The sequence below is a fragment of the Convolutriloba macropyga genome, chromosome 13 (genome assembly GCF_964194025.1).
Source record: "Convolutriloba macropyga chromosome 13, txConMacr16.3, whole genome shotgun sequence".
Taxonomy (NCBI): Eukaryota; Metazoa; Xenacoelomorpha; order Acoela; family Convolutidae; genus Convolutriloba; species Convolutriloba macropyga.
Genome location: NC_134480.1, coordinates 47,570,398 through 47,584,287, shown reverse-complemented (window position 1 = coordinate 47,584,287; position 13,890 = coordinate 47,570,398).

The window sequence follows — 13,890 nt, the reverse complement described above, 5'->3', positions numbered from 1 at the left end:
TAGGTTTGCAATTCTTGTCTTCGATTTTAAGATCTTGCGTTTCGTTTTTAGATCTTGGCATTGAAGCGTTGTTTTTGCAGATCTCGCGTTGGGCTTTTAGATCATGCATTTGAATTGTTTAGATTGCTTTAGATATGTACATTTTGCGTTGGGTTTGAAGTTCTCGTCTTCGATTTTGAGATCTTGCGTTGGATTTTTAGTTCATGCGTTGAGTTTTTAAATCTTGCGTTGGTTTGGAGAACTTAACGTTGAAACTTTGGTTTTGTAGATCCTGTATTGGATTGAAAACCTTCCGTTGTGTTTACAGATCACGCGGTGGGCATTTAGAACTTGCTCTTGTTTTGTAGATCATGGTGTGTAGAATATGCGTTGGGTTTGTAAGTCTTAGGTTGAGGTTATAGAAGCTTGCTTTGAGTATAGAGATCTTGCGTTTGTTTTTTAAATCTTGACATCAAAGCGTTGTTTTTTCAGATCTCGCGTTGGTATTTTAAATCTTTCGTTGAATTTTTAGATCTTGCGTTGGTATTGCATATCTTGCGTTGTCTTGGTAGATCATGACATCAAAGATCATGTTATCTTTGTACACCTTGCGTTGCGTTTTCAGATCTTTCTCTGGGTTTAGAGCTCTTGCAGTTGGTTTTTTGATTTTTATATCGACACGTTGTTTCTGCAGATCTCGCTTTAGATCTTTCCTTGGGTTTGAAGATCTTGCGTTGGGTTTTTAAAGTTGGCGTTGGGTTTGTAGATGTTGCATTGGAATTTTTTAGCTTATGTTGAATATGTAAATCTTGCGTTGGGTTTGCAGACCTTGCGTTGGATTTTTAGATCTTGCGTTAGTTTTGTAGATCTTGCCTTGGTTATCTAGATCTCGTGTTCTGTTTGTAGATATCGCGTTGCGTTTTAGTTGATGCGTTGGCTTTGTAGATCTTGCATTGGGTTTGTAGATTTTGCGTTCGGTTTGTTAATCTCTCGTTGAAATTGAACATCCTGCGTTTGATATGTAAATAGTGCCATGGGTTTGTAGATCTCTCTATCGTTTTGTAGCTCTGGCGTTGGGTTTTTAGTTCCTGCGTTGGGTTTGTAGATGTTGCGTTGTGTTAATAAACCGTGCGTTGAGTTTGTAGATCTTGCGTTGCTTTGTAGATATTGCGTTGGGTTTGCTGACCTTGGGTTAGAATTGAATCTCTTGCTGTCGACATGTAAATGTTGGTTTGGGTAATTAGTTTCTGCTTTGGGTTTGTAGAAATTGCGTTGGATTTGTAGACCTTGCGTTGGATTTGTAGAGATTGCGTTGTCTTTGCAGATTTTGCGTTGGATTTGTAGAGATTGTGTTTTTTTGCAGATCTCGCGTTGGTATTTGAGATCTTTCGTTGGAATTATTTAGCTGGCGTTAGATATGTAAACCTTGCGTTAGGTTTGCAATTCTTGTCTTCGATTTTCAGATCTTGCGTTTCGTTTTTAGATCTTGGCATTGAAGCGTTGTTTTTGCAGATCTCGCGTTGGTATTTTAAATCTTTCGTTGAATTTTTAGATCTTGCGTTGGTATTGCATATCTTGCGTTGTCTCGGTAGATCATGACATCAAAGATCATGTTATCTCTGTACACCTTGCGTTGCGTTTTCAGATCTTTCTCTGGGTTTAGAGCTCTTGCAGTTGGTTTTTCGATTTTTATATCGACACGTTGTTTCTGCAGATCTCGCTTTAGATCTTTCCTTGGGTTTGAAGATCTTGCGTTGGGTTTTTAAAGTTGGCGTTGGGTTTGTAGATGTTGCATTGGAATTTTTTAGCTTATGTTGAATATGTAAATCTTGCGTTGGGTTTGCAGACCTTGCGTTGGATTTTTAGATCTTGCGTTAGTTTTGTAGATCTTGCCTTGGTTATCTAGATCTCGTGTTCTGTTTGTAGATATTGCGTTGCGTTTTAGTTGATGCGTTGGCTTTGTAGATCTTGCGTTGGGTTAATAGATTTTGCGTTTTGTTTTTAGACCATGACATCGAAGCTTTTTTTTGCAGATCTCAAGTTAGGCTTTTAGATCTTGCGTTGGGTTTGCAGATTTTGCGTTGAGTTCTTAGATCTTGCTTGAGATTTGTAGATCTTCCGCTGGAATTGATTATCTTGCGTTGAATATGTAAATCTTGGTTGAGTTTGCAGAACTTTTTTGGATATTTAGACCATGCAATGGGTTGGTAGATCTTTCCTTAAATATCTCTATGTTGTGTTCGTCTTGTAGATCTTGCGTCGGGTATTTAGTTCTAACGTTGGTTTTGTAGATGTTGCGTTGGGTTAATAGATTTTGCGTTAGCTTTGCGGACCTTAACATCGAAACGTTGGGTTTGTAGATCCTGTTTTGGGTTTCAAATCTTCCATGCAGATCTTGCGCTATGTGCGTAGATTTTTGCGGTGGGTTTGCAGATCCTGCCTTAGGTTTAGAGATTTTGCGTTTGGTTTTTAGATCCTGACCTCGAAGCGTTGTGTTTGCAGATCTTTCGTTGGGCTTTTAGACTCTTGCGTGGGGTTTGTAGATTTTGCCTTGGGTTTGTAGATTTTGCGTTTGGTTTGTTAATCTTTCGTTGAAATTGAAAATCCTGCGTTTGATATGTAAATAGTGCCATGGGTTTGTAGATCTCTCGTTCGTTTTGTACCTCTGGCGTTGGGTTTTTAGTTCCTGCGTTGGGTTTGTAGATGTTGCGTTGTGTTAATAAACCGTGCGTTGAGTTTGTAGATCTTGCGTTGCTTTGTAGACTTTGCGTTGGGTTTGTTGACCTTGGGTTAGAATTGAATATCTTGCGGTCGACACGTAAATGTTGGGTTGGGTAATTAGATTTTGCCTTGGGTTTGTAGAGATTGCGTTGGATTTGTAGACTTTGCGTTGGATTTTTAGAGATTGTGTTGTCTTTGCACATCCTGCGTTGGGCTTCTATATTTTGCGTTGAGTTTGCAGATCTTGGGTTAGGTTTGAAGATCTTACCTTGGATTTGTAGAGATTGCGTTGATTTTTTTTAAATCTTGCGTTGGTTCTGTATAACTTGCGTTGCATTTGTCGACCTTTGGTTGGAATTGAATATCTTGCGTTGGCCATGTTAATTTGAGTTGGGTTTTTAGATCCTGCCTTGGGTTTGTAGAGATTGCGCTAAATTTGTTTAGCTTAATCTGCGTTGGGTTTGTAGATGTTGCGTTGTGTTAATAAACCGTGCGTTGAGTTTGTAGATCTTGCGTTGGTTTGTCAATTTAGCTTTGGGTTTGTAGATCTTTCGTTGGAATTGTTTGTCTTCCATTCGACATGTAAATCTTGCGTTGGGTTTTCAGATCTTGCCTTGATTTTAGAAATCTTGCGTTTTGTTTTTAGACCATGACATCAAAGCGTTTTTTTGCAGATCTCGCGTTGGGTTTGCAGATTTTGCGTTGAGTTTGTAGATCTTGCTTGAGATTTGTAGATCTTCCGCTGTAATTGTTTATCTTGCGTTAGATATGTAAATCTTGGTTGAGTTTGCAGAACATTTTTGGATATTTAGACCATGCAATGGGTTGGTAGATCTTTCCTTAAATATCTGGATGTTGTGTTCGTTTCATAGAGCTTGCGTTGGGTTTTTAGTTCTAACGTTATGTAAAAACGACATGTAGAAACTGCCTTAGGTTTGTAGATCTCTCGTTCGTTTTGTAGCTCATGCGTTTGGTTTTTAGTTCCTGCATTGGGTTTGCAGATGTTGCGTTGTGTTAATAAACCTTGCGTTGAGTTTGTAGATCTTGCGTTGGTTTGTAGATTTTGGGTTGGGTTTGTTGACCTTGGGTTAGAATTGAATATCTTGCAGTCGACATGTAAATGTTGGGTTGGGTAATTAGATTTTGCCTTGGGTTTGTAGAGATTGCGTTGGATTTGTAGACTTTGCGTTGGATTTTTAGAGATTGTGTTGTCTCTTTGCAGATCTTGCGTTGCGCTTCTATATCTTGCGTTGAGTTTGCAGATCTTGGGTTAGGTTTGTAGATCTTACCCAGGATTTGTAGAGATTGCGTTGATTTTTTAGATCTTGCGCTGGTTCTGTATAACTAGCGTTAGATTTGTTGACCTTGGGTTGGAATTGAACATCTTGCGTTGGCCATGTTAATTTGAGTTGGGTTTTTAGATCCTGCCTTACGTTTGTAGAGATTGCTCTAAATTTGTTTAGCTTAATTTGCGTTGGGTTTGTAGATGTTGCGTTGTGTTAATAAACCGTGCGTTGAGTTTGTAGATCTTGCGTTGGTTTGCCGATCTAGCGTTGGGTTTGTAGATCTTTCGTTAGAATTGTATGTCTTCCATTGGACATGTAAATTTTGCGTTGGGTTTTCAGATCTTGCCTTGATTTTAGAAATCTTGCGTTTGTTTTGTAGACCATGACATCAAACGTTGTTTTTGCAGATCTCGCGTTAGGCTTTTAGATCTTGCGTTGGGTTTGCAGATCTTGCGTTGAGTTCGTAGATCTTGCTTTGGATATGTACATCTTCCACTGGAGTTGTTTATCTTGCATTAGATATGTAAATCTTGGTTGAGTTTGCAGAACTTTTTTGGATATTTAGACTATGCAATGGGTTGGTAGATCTTTTTTTAAATATCTGTATGTTGTGTTCGTCTTGCAGATCTTGCGTTGGGTTTTTAGTTCTTACGTTGGTTTTGTAGATGTTGCGTTGGGTTAATAGACTTAGCGTTGGCTTTGCGGACCTTAACATCGAAACGTTGGGTTTGTAGATCCTGATTTGGGTTGCAAATCTTCCATGCAGATCTTGCGCTATGTGCGTAGATTTTTGCGTTGGGTTTGCAGATCCTGCCTTAGATTTAGAGATTTTGCGTTTGGTTTTTAGATCCTGACCTCGAAGCGTTGTGTTTGCAGATCTTTCGTCGGGCTTTTAGACTCTTGCTTGGGGTTTGTAGATCTTGCCTTGGGTTTGTAAATTTTGCGTTCGGTTTGTTAACGTTTCGTTGAAATTGAATATCCTGCGTTTGATATGTAAATAGTGCTTTGGGTTAGTAGATCTCTCGTTCGTTTTGTAGCTCATGCGTTGGGTTTTTAGTTCCTGCGTTGGGTTTGTAGATGTTACTTTGTGTTAATAAACTTTGCGTTGAGTTTGTAGATCTTGCGTTGTTTTGTAGATTTTGGGTTGGGTTTGTTGACTTTGGGTTAGAAATGTATATCTTGCCGTCAACATGTAACTGTTGGGTTGGGTAATCAGATTTTGCCTTGGGTTTGTAGAGATTGCGTTTTTGATTTGTAGACTTTGCGTTGGATTTTTAGAGATTTCGTTGTCTTTGCAGATCTTGCGTTGTGCTTCTATGTCTTGCGTTGAGTTTGCAGATCTTGGGTTAGGTTTGAAGATCGTACCCTGGATTTGTAGAGATTGCGTTGATTTTTTAGATCTTGCGCTGGATCTGTATAACTTGCGTTGGATTTGTTGACCTTGGGTTGGAATTGAATATCTTGCGTTGGCCATGTTAATTTGAGTTGGGTTTTTAGATCCTGCCCTAGGTTTGAAGAGATTGCGCTGGATTTGTTTAGCTTAATTTGGATATGTAAATCTTGCGTTGGGTTTGCAGATCTTGCGTTGAATTTTTGGATCTTGCGTTGGTTTTGTAGATCTTGTCTTGGTTATCTAGATCTTGGTTCTTTTTGTAAATCTTGCGTTGGGTTTTTAATTCATGAGTTGTGTTCATAGACCTTGCATTGGGTTAATAGATTTTGCGTTAGGTTTGCAGATCATAACATCAAACCTTGGTTTTGCAGATCATGCTTTGGGTTGCAAACCTTGCATTGTTTTTGCAGCGGAGACTTTTTAGATCTTGCGTTGGTTTTGTAGATCTTGTGCTGGATGTGTAGATTTTGCGTTGGTTTTTTAGATCTCGTTTTTGGTTTTATAGATCATGCACTGAGATTGTTGATATTGAGTTAGGTTTGTAGATCTTGTGTTTGCTTTGTAGATCTTGTTTTGGGTTTGTTTTTTTTGCATTGGGTTTGTTGACATTGGATTAGAGTTGAATATCTTGCGGTTGACATGTATGTGTTGTTTTGGGTATTTAGAATTGCGTTGGGTTTGTAGAGATTACGTTGGATTTGTAGACCTTGCGTTTAATTTGTAGAGATTACGTTGTCTTTGCAGATCTTGCGTTGGGCTTTTACGTCTTGCGTTGAGTTTGCAGATCTTGGGTGAGGTTTGTATATGTTACCCTGGATTTGTAGATCTTGCGTTGGTTTTGTAGATCTTTTGCTGGGTTTGTAGATATTAGCCTGTTTTTTGTAGATTTCTCGTTGGCTTCTTTTCTTTTGCGTTGGGTGTGTAGATTATGCTTTTGGCTATTAGATCTTGCGTTGAGTCTGCAGATATTGCCAAGAGTTTGTAGAGATTGCATTGCTTTTGTAGATTTTGGCTTTGGATTTGTAGATCTTTCGTTGGGTTTTTAGTTCTTGCGTTGGGTTTCTAGGTCATGCGTTGGGTTAATAGATCTTGCGTGGAGTTTGTAGATCTTGCCTTGGGTTTGTATATTTTGCGCTGAATTTGTTGACATTGGGTTGGAACTGAAAATCTTGCGTTGACCATGTTAGTTTGAGTTGGGTTTTAGATCCTGTCTTAGGTTTGTAGTATTGCGCTGGATATAATTAGCTTGAAATGGATATGTAAATATTGCTTTGGTTTTGTAGATCTTGGCTTGGTTATCTAGGTATTGCGTTCTTTTTGTAGATCTTGCTTCCGATTTTTAATTCACGCGTTGGGTTTATAGACCTTGCGTTGGGTTAATATCTTTTGCGTTAGGTTTGTAGATCATAACATCAAAGATCATGCTTTGGGTTGCAAACTTTGCGTTGTTTTTGCAGATCACGCGTTGGGTTTTTAGATCTTGCGTTGGTTTTGTAGTTGTTGTGCTAGATGTGTAGATTTTGCGTTGGCTTTGTAGATTTGTTTTGGGTTTGTAGATCATACGCTGAGTTTTTTGATATTGAGTTAGGTTTGAAGATCTTGTAATGGCTTTGTAGATCTTGTATAGGGTTTAAAGAGCTTGCGCTGAGTTTGTAGATATTAAGTTGGGTTTGGTAGATTTTGTGTTGGGTTTGTAGATCTATTCTTTTGTTATTAAGATCTTGCGTTCGTCTTGTGAATCTTGCGTCGGGATTCTCAGTTCTAGCGATGGTTTTGTAGATCTTGCGTTGGAATTATCTACCTTGCGTTGTGTTTGTAGACCTTGACATCGAAGCGTTAACGTTGTCCGTTTTCCGTTGGGTTTGCAGACCCTGCTTTGGGTTTAGACATCTTTCGTTTGATTTTTGGATCCTGACCTCGAAGCGTTGTGTTTGCAGATTTTTCGTTGGGATTTTAGATCTTGCGTTGGGTTTGTTGATCTTGCGTTGGTTTTGTAGATCTTGCGCTGGATTTGTATATTTTGGCCGTGGTTTTTTTAGATCTCTAGCTCTTTTTTTGTATCTCTTGCGTTGGGTTATTTGTTCCTGCGTTGGGTATGTAGATGTTGCGTTGGGTTATTAGATCATGCGTTGAGTTTATAGATCATGAGTTGGGTTGGTAGATTTAGCGTCGTGTTTGTTGACCTTGGGTTGGAATTGAATATCTTGCGTTCGACATGAAATTGTTGGTTTGGGTTTTTAGATCTTGCCTTGGGTTTGTAGAGATTACGTTGGATTTGCAGACCTTGCGTTGAATTTGTAGAGTTTGCGTTGTTTTTGCAGATCTTGCATTGGGCTTTTACATCTTGCGTTGAGTTTGCAGATCTTGGGTGAGGTTTGTATATGTTACCCGGGATTTGTAGATCTTGCGTTGGTTTTGTAGATCTTTTGCTGGGTTTGTAGATATTGGCCTGTCTTTTGTAGATTTCTTGTTGGCTTCTTTGTTCTTGCGTTGGGTGTGTAGATTATGCTTTGGGCTATTAGATCTTGCGTTGAGTTTGCAGATATTGCCATGAGTTTGTAGAGATTGCATTGCTTTTGTAGATTTTGGCTTTGAATTTGTAGATCTTTCGTTGGGTTTTTAGTTCTTGCGTTGTGTATCTAGGTCATGCGTTGGGTTAATAGATCTTGCGTGGAGTTTGTAGATCTTGCCTTGGGTTTGTATATTTTGCGTTCAATTTGTTGACATTGGGTTGGAATTGAATATCTTGCGTTGACCATGTTAGTTTGAGTTGGGTTTTAGATCCTGTCTTAGGTTTGTAGTATTGCGCTGGATATAATTAGCTTGAAATGGATATGTAAATATTGCTTTGGTTTTGTAGATCTTGGCTTGGTTATCTAGGTATTGCGTTCTTTTTGTAGATCTTGCTTCCGATTTTTAATTCACGCGTTGGGTTTATAGACCTTGCGTTGGGTTAATATCTTTTGCGTTAGGTTTGTAGATCATAACATCAAAGATCATGCTTTGGGTTGCAAACTTTGCGTTGTTTTTGCAGATCACGCGTTGGGTTTTTAGATCTTGCGTTGGTTTTGTAGTTGTTGTGCTAGATGTGTAGATTTTGCGTTGGCTTTGTAGATTTGTTTTGGGTTTGTAGATCATACGCTGAGTTTTTTGATATTGAGTTAGGTTTGAAGATCTTGTAATGGCTTTGTAGATCTTGTATAGGGTTTAAAGAGCTTGCGCTGAGTTTGTAGATATTAAGTTGGGTTTGGTAGATTTTGTGTTGGGTTTGTAGATCTATTCTTTTGTTATTAAGATCTTGCGTTCGTCTTGTGAATCTTGCGTCGGGATTCTCAGTTCTAGCGATGGTTTTGTAGATCTTGCGTTGGAATTATCTACCTTGCGTTGTGTTTGTAGACCTTGACATCGAAGCGTTAACGTTGTCCGTTTTCCGTTGGGTTTGCAGACCCTGCTTTGGGTTTAGACATCTTTCGTTTGATTTTTGGATCCTGACCTCGAAGCGTTGTGTTTGCAGATTTTTCGTTGGGATTTTAGATCTTGCGTTGGGTTTGTTGATCTTGCGTTGGTTTTGTAGATCTTGCGCTGGATTTGTATATTTTGGCCGTGGTTTTTTTAGATCTCTAGCTCTTTTTTTGTATCTCTTGCGTTGGGTTATTTGTTCCTGCGTTGGGTATGTAGATGTTGCGTTGGGTTATTAGATCATGCGTTGAGTTTATAGATCATGAGTTGGGTTGGTAGATTTAGCGTCGTGTTTGTTGACCTTGGGTTGGAATTGAATATCTTGCGTTCGACATGAAATTGTTGGTTTGGGTTTTTAGATCTTGCCTTGGGTTTGTAGAGATTACGTTGGATTTGCAGACCTTGCGTTGAATTTGTAGAGTTTGCGTTGTTTTTGCAGATCTTGCATTGGGCTTTTACATCTTGCGTTGAGTTTGCAGATCTTGGGTGAGGTTTGTATATGTTACCCGGGATTTGTAGATCTTGCGTTGGTTTTGTAGATCTTTTGCTGGGTTTGTAGATATTGGCCTGTCTTTTGTAGATTTCTTGTTGGCTTCTTTGTTCTTGCGTTGGGTGTGTAGATTATGCTTTGGGCTATTAGATCTTGCGTTGAGTTTGCAGATATTGCCATGAGTTTGTAGAGATTGCATTGCTTTTGTAGATTTTGGCTTTGAATTTGTAGATCTTTCGTTGGGTTTTTAGTTCTTGCGTTGTGTATCTAGGTCATGCGTTGGGTTAATAGATCTTGCGTGGAGTTTGTAGATCTTGCCTTGGGTTTGTATATTTTGCGTTCAATTTGTTGACATTGGGTTGGAATTGAATATCTTGCGTTGACCATGTTAATTTGAGTTAGGTTTTAGATCCTGCTTTAGGTTTGTAGTATTGCGCTGGATATGTTTAGCTTAAAATGGATATGTAAATATTGCTTTGGTTTTGTAGATCTTGGCTTGGTTAGCTAGGTATTGCGTTCTTTTTGTAGATCTTGCTTTGGGTTTTTAATTCACGCGTTTGGTGTATACACCTTGCGTTGGGTTAACAGATTTTGCGTTAGGTTTGCAGATCATAACATCAAACCTTGGTTTTGCAGATCATGCTTTGGGTTGCAAACCTTGCGTTGTTTTTGCAGATCACGCGGTGGGTTTTTAGATCTTGCGTTGGTTTTGTAGATCTTGAGCTAGATGTGTAAATATTGCGTTGAGTTTGTAGATCTTGATTTGGGTTTGTAGATCATGCGCTGAGTTTTTTGATATTGAGTTAGGTTTGAAGACCTTGTGTTGGCTTTGTAGATCTTGTATAGGAATTAAAGAGCTTGCGCTGAGTTTGTAGATATTAAATTGGGTTTGGTAGAATTTGTGTTGGGTTTGTAGATCTTTTCTTCTGTTATTCAGATCTTGCGTTCGTCTTGTGAATCTTGCGTCGAGATTCTCAGTTCTAACGATGGTTTTGTAGATCTTGCGTTTGAATTATGTACCTTGGGTTGTGTTTGTAGATCTTGACATCGAAGCGTTAACGTTGTTGGTTTTCCGTTGGGTTTGCAGAGCCTGCCTTGGGTTTAGAGAACTTTCGTTTGATTTTTGGATCCTGACCTCGAATCGTTGTGTTTGCAGATCTTTCGTTGGTATTTTAGATCTTGCGTTGGATTTGTTGATCTTGCGTTGGTTTTGTAGATCTTGCGCTGGATTTGTATATTTTGGCCGTTTTTTTTAGATCTCTAGCTCTTTTTTTGTATCTCTTGCGTTGGGTTATTTGTTCCTGCGTTGGGTATGTAGATGTTGCGTTGGGTTATTAGATCATGCGTTGAGTTTGTAGATCATGAGTTGGGTTGGTAGGTTTAGCGTCGGGTTTGTTGACCTAGGGTTGGAATTGAATATCTTGCGTTCGACATGAAATTGTTGGTTTGGGTTTTTAGATCTTGCTTTGGGTTTATAGAGATTGCGTTGGATTTGTAGTCCTTGCGTTGGATTTGTAGAGGTTGCGTTGTCTTTGCAGATCTTGCGTTGGGCTCTTATAGCTTGCGTTGAGTTTGCAGATCTTGGGTGAGGTTTGTAGATCTTGCCTAGTGTTTGTAGAGATTGCAATAATTTTGTAGATCCTGCGTTTCAAAATCTTGCTTTGTTTTTTAGATCTTGCCTTAGATATGTAGGGATTGTGTTGGGTTTGTAGATCTTCCGTTGGATTTGTAAACCTTGAGTTGGAATTGAATATATTGGCTTGGATATGTAAATGATGCGTTGGGTTTGCATATCTGGCCTCGGGTCTGTAGAGATTGCTTTGGTTTTGTAGATGTTGCGTTGGGTTTGTATATATTGCCCTGGTTTTGTACAGATTGCGTTGATATTTTAGATCTTGCGTTTCAAAATCTTGCGTAGATCTTGCGTTTATTTTGTAGATCATGCGTTGGATTATTAGATCTTGCAATGGGTTTGTAGCTCTTAAGTTGGGTTTGTAGATTTTTCCGTTGGGTTGTTTGATCTTGCGTTGGAATCGAATGGCTTGCGTTGGACATGCAAATGTTTCGTTCAGTTCTTAGATCGTGCCTGCGGTTTGTAGCTCTTGCTTTGGTTTTGTAGGCCTTGCGTTGTAATGTTAGTCCCTGCAGTGGCTTTTTAGTTTTTCATTTGGGTTTGTAGATCCTTTGACAGGTTTTTAAGTCATGCGTTAGGTTTGTAGTTCTTGCGTTGGGTTTATAGATCTTGCGTTGGGTTTGTAGACCTTGTGTTGGGTTTCTATATTTTGCATTTGGTTTTTGGTTCCTGCGTTTGATTCGAGGTATTGCGTTGGTTTAGTAGATCTCGACATCCAAGCGCTCGATTTGTACATCTTGCGTTTGGTTGTTGATCTTTCGTGGGGTTTGTAGATGTTGCGTTAGGTGTATAGACCTTGCCTTTGGGTTGCAAACTTTCCGTAAAGGTTTTGCGCGAGGTGCGTAGATTTTGCGTTGGGTTTGTAGATCTTGCGATGGAATTGTATACCTTGCGTTGTGATTGTAGATCTTGACATCGAAGCGTTAACTTTGTCCATTTTCCGCTGGGTTTGCAGACCCTGCTTTGGGTTTAGAGATCTTTCGTTTGATTTTTGGATCCTGACCTCGAAGCGTTGTGTTTGCAGATCTTTCTTTGGGCTTTTCGATCTTGCGTTGTGTTTGTTGATATTGCGTTGGTTTTGTAGATCTTGCGCTGAATTTGTATATTTCGGCTTTGGTTTTGTAGATCTCTCGTTGGGTTTTTAGTTCTTGCGTTAGTTTTGTAGATCATGCTTTGGGTTAATAGATCTTGCGTTGAGTTTGTAGATCTTGCCTTGGGTCTGTATTTTTTGCGTTGAATGAGTTGGGTTTGCATATCTGGCCTCGGGTCTGTAGAGATTGCGTTGACTTTTTAGATCTTGCACTTCAAAATTTTGCGTAGATCTTGCGTTTATTTTGTAGATCTTGAGCTGGGTTATTAGATATTGGCCTTGGTTTTATAGATCTCTCTTTTAGATAGTAAATCTTGCGTTGGGTTCTTATTTTATGGTTTGGGTTTGTAGATCTTGCGTTGGATTAATAGATCTTGCAATGAGTTTGTAGCTCTTAAGTTGGGTTTGTATGTTTTTGCGTTGGGTTGTTTGATCTTGCGTTGGAATCGAATGGCTTGCGTTGGACATGCAAATGTTTCGTTCAGTTCTTAGATCGTGCCTGCGGTTTTTAGCTCTTGCTTTGGTTTTGTAGGCCCTCCTTTGGAAATTTAGTCCCTGCATTGGCTTTTTAGTTTTTCTTTTGGGTTTGTAAATCCTTTGACAGGTTTTTAAGTCATGCGTTAGGTTTGTAGTTCTTGGGTTGCGTTTATAGATCTTGCGTTGGGTTTGTAGACCTTGTGTTGGGTTTCTATATTTTGCATTTGGTTTTTGGTTCCTGCGTTTGATTCGAGGTATTGCGTTGGTTTAGTAGATCTCGACATCCAAGCGCTCGATTTGTACATCTTGCGTTTGGTTGTTGATCTTTCGTGGGGTTTGTAGATGTTGCGTTAGGTGTATAGACCTTGCCTTTGGGTTGAAAACTTTCCGTAAAGGTTTTGCGCGAGGTGCGTAGATTTTGCGTTGGGTTTGTAGATCTTGCGTTGGAATTGTATACCTTGCGTTGTGATTGTAGATCTTGACATCGAAAGGTTAACGTTGTCCATTTTCCGTTGGGTTTGCAGACCCTGCTTTGGGTTTAGAAATCTTGCGTTTGATTTTTGGATCCTGACCTCGAAGCGTTGTGTTTGCAGATCTTTCGTTGGGCGTTTTGATCTTGCGTTGGGTTTGTTGATCTTGCGTTGGTTTTGTAGATATTGCCTTGGGTCTGTATTTTTTGCGTTGAATGTGTTGGGTTTGCATATGTGGCCTCGGGTCTGTAGAGATTGTTTTGGTTTTGTAGATGTTGCGTTGGGTTTGTATACATTGCCCTGGGTTTGTACAGATTGCGTCGATTTTTTTGATCTTGCGTTTCAAAATTTTGCGTAGATCTTGCGTTTATTTTGTAGATCTCTCGTTGGGTTGTTACTTCTTGCGTTGGTTTTGTAGATCATGCGTTGGGTTAATAGATCTTGCGTTGAGTTTGTAGATCTTGCCTTGGGTCTGTATATTTTGCGTTGAGTCTGTTGACCTTGGGTTGGAATTGAATATCTAGCGTTGGCCATGTAAATTTGGGTTGGGTTTTTAGACCTTGCCATAGGTTTGTAGAGATGGCGTTCAATTTGTAGACATTGCGATGGAATTTTATAACTTGCGTTGGATGTGTATATCTTACGTTGAGTTTGTAGATCTTGCCTAGTGTTTGTAGAAAATGCAATGATTTTGTAGATATTGCGTTTCATTATCTTGCTTTGTTTTTTAGATCTTGCCTTAGATTTGTAGGGCTTGCGTTGGGTTTGTAGATCTTCCGTTGGATTTGTAGACCTTGCGTTGGAATTGAATATATTGGTTTGTATATGTAAATGTTGCGTTGGGTTTGCAGATCTTGCTTTGGGTTTGTAGAGAATGCTTTGTTCTGTAGAT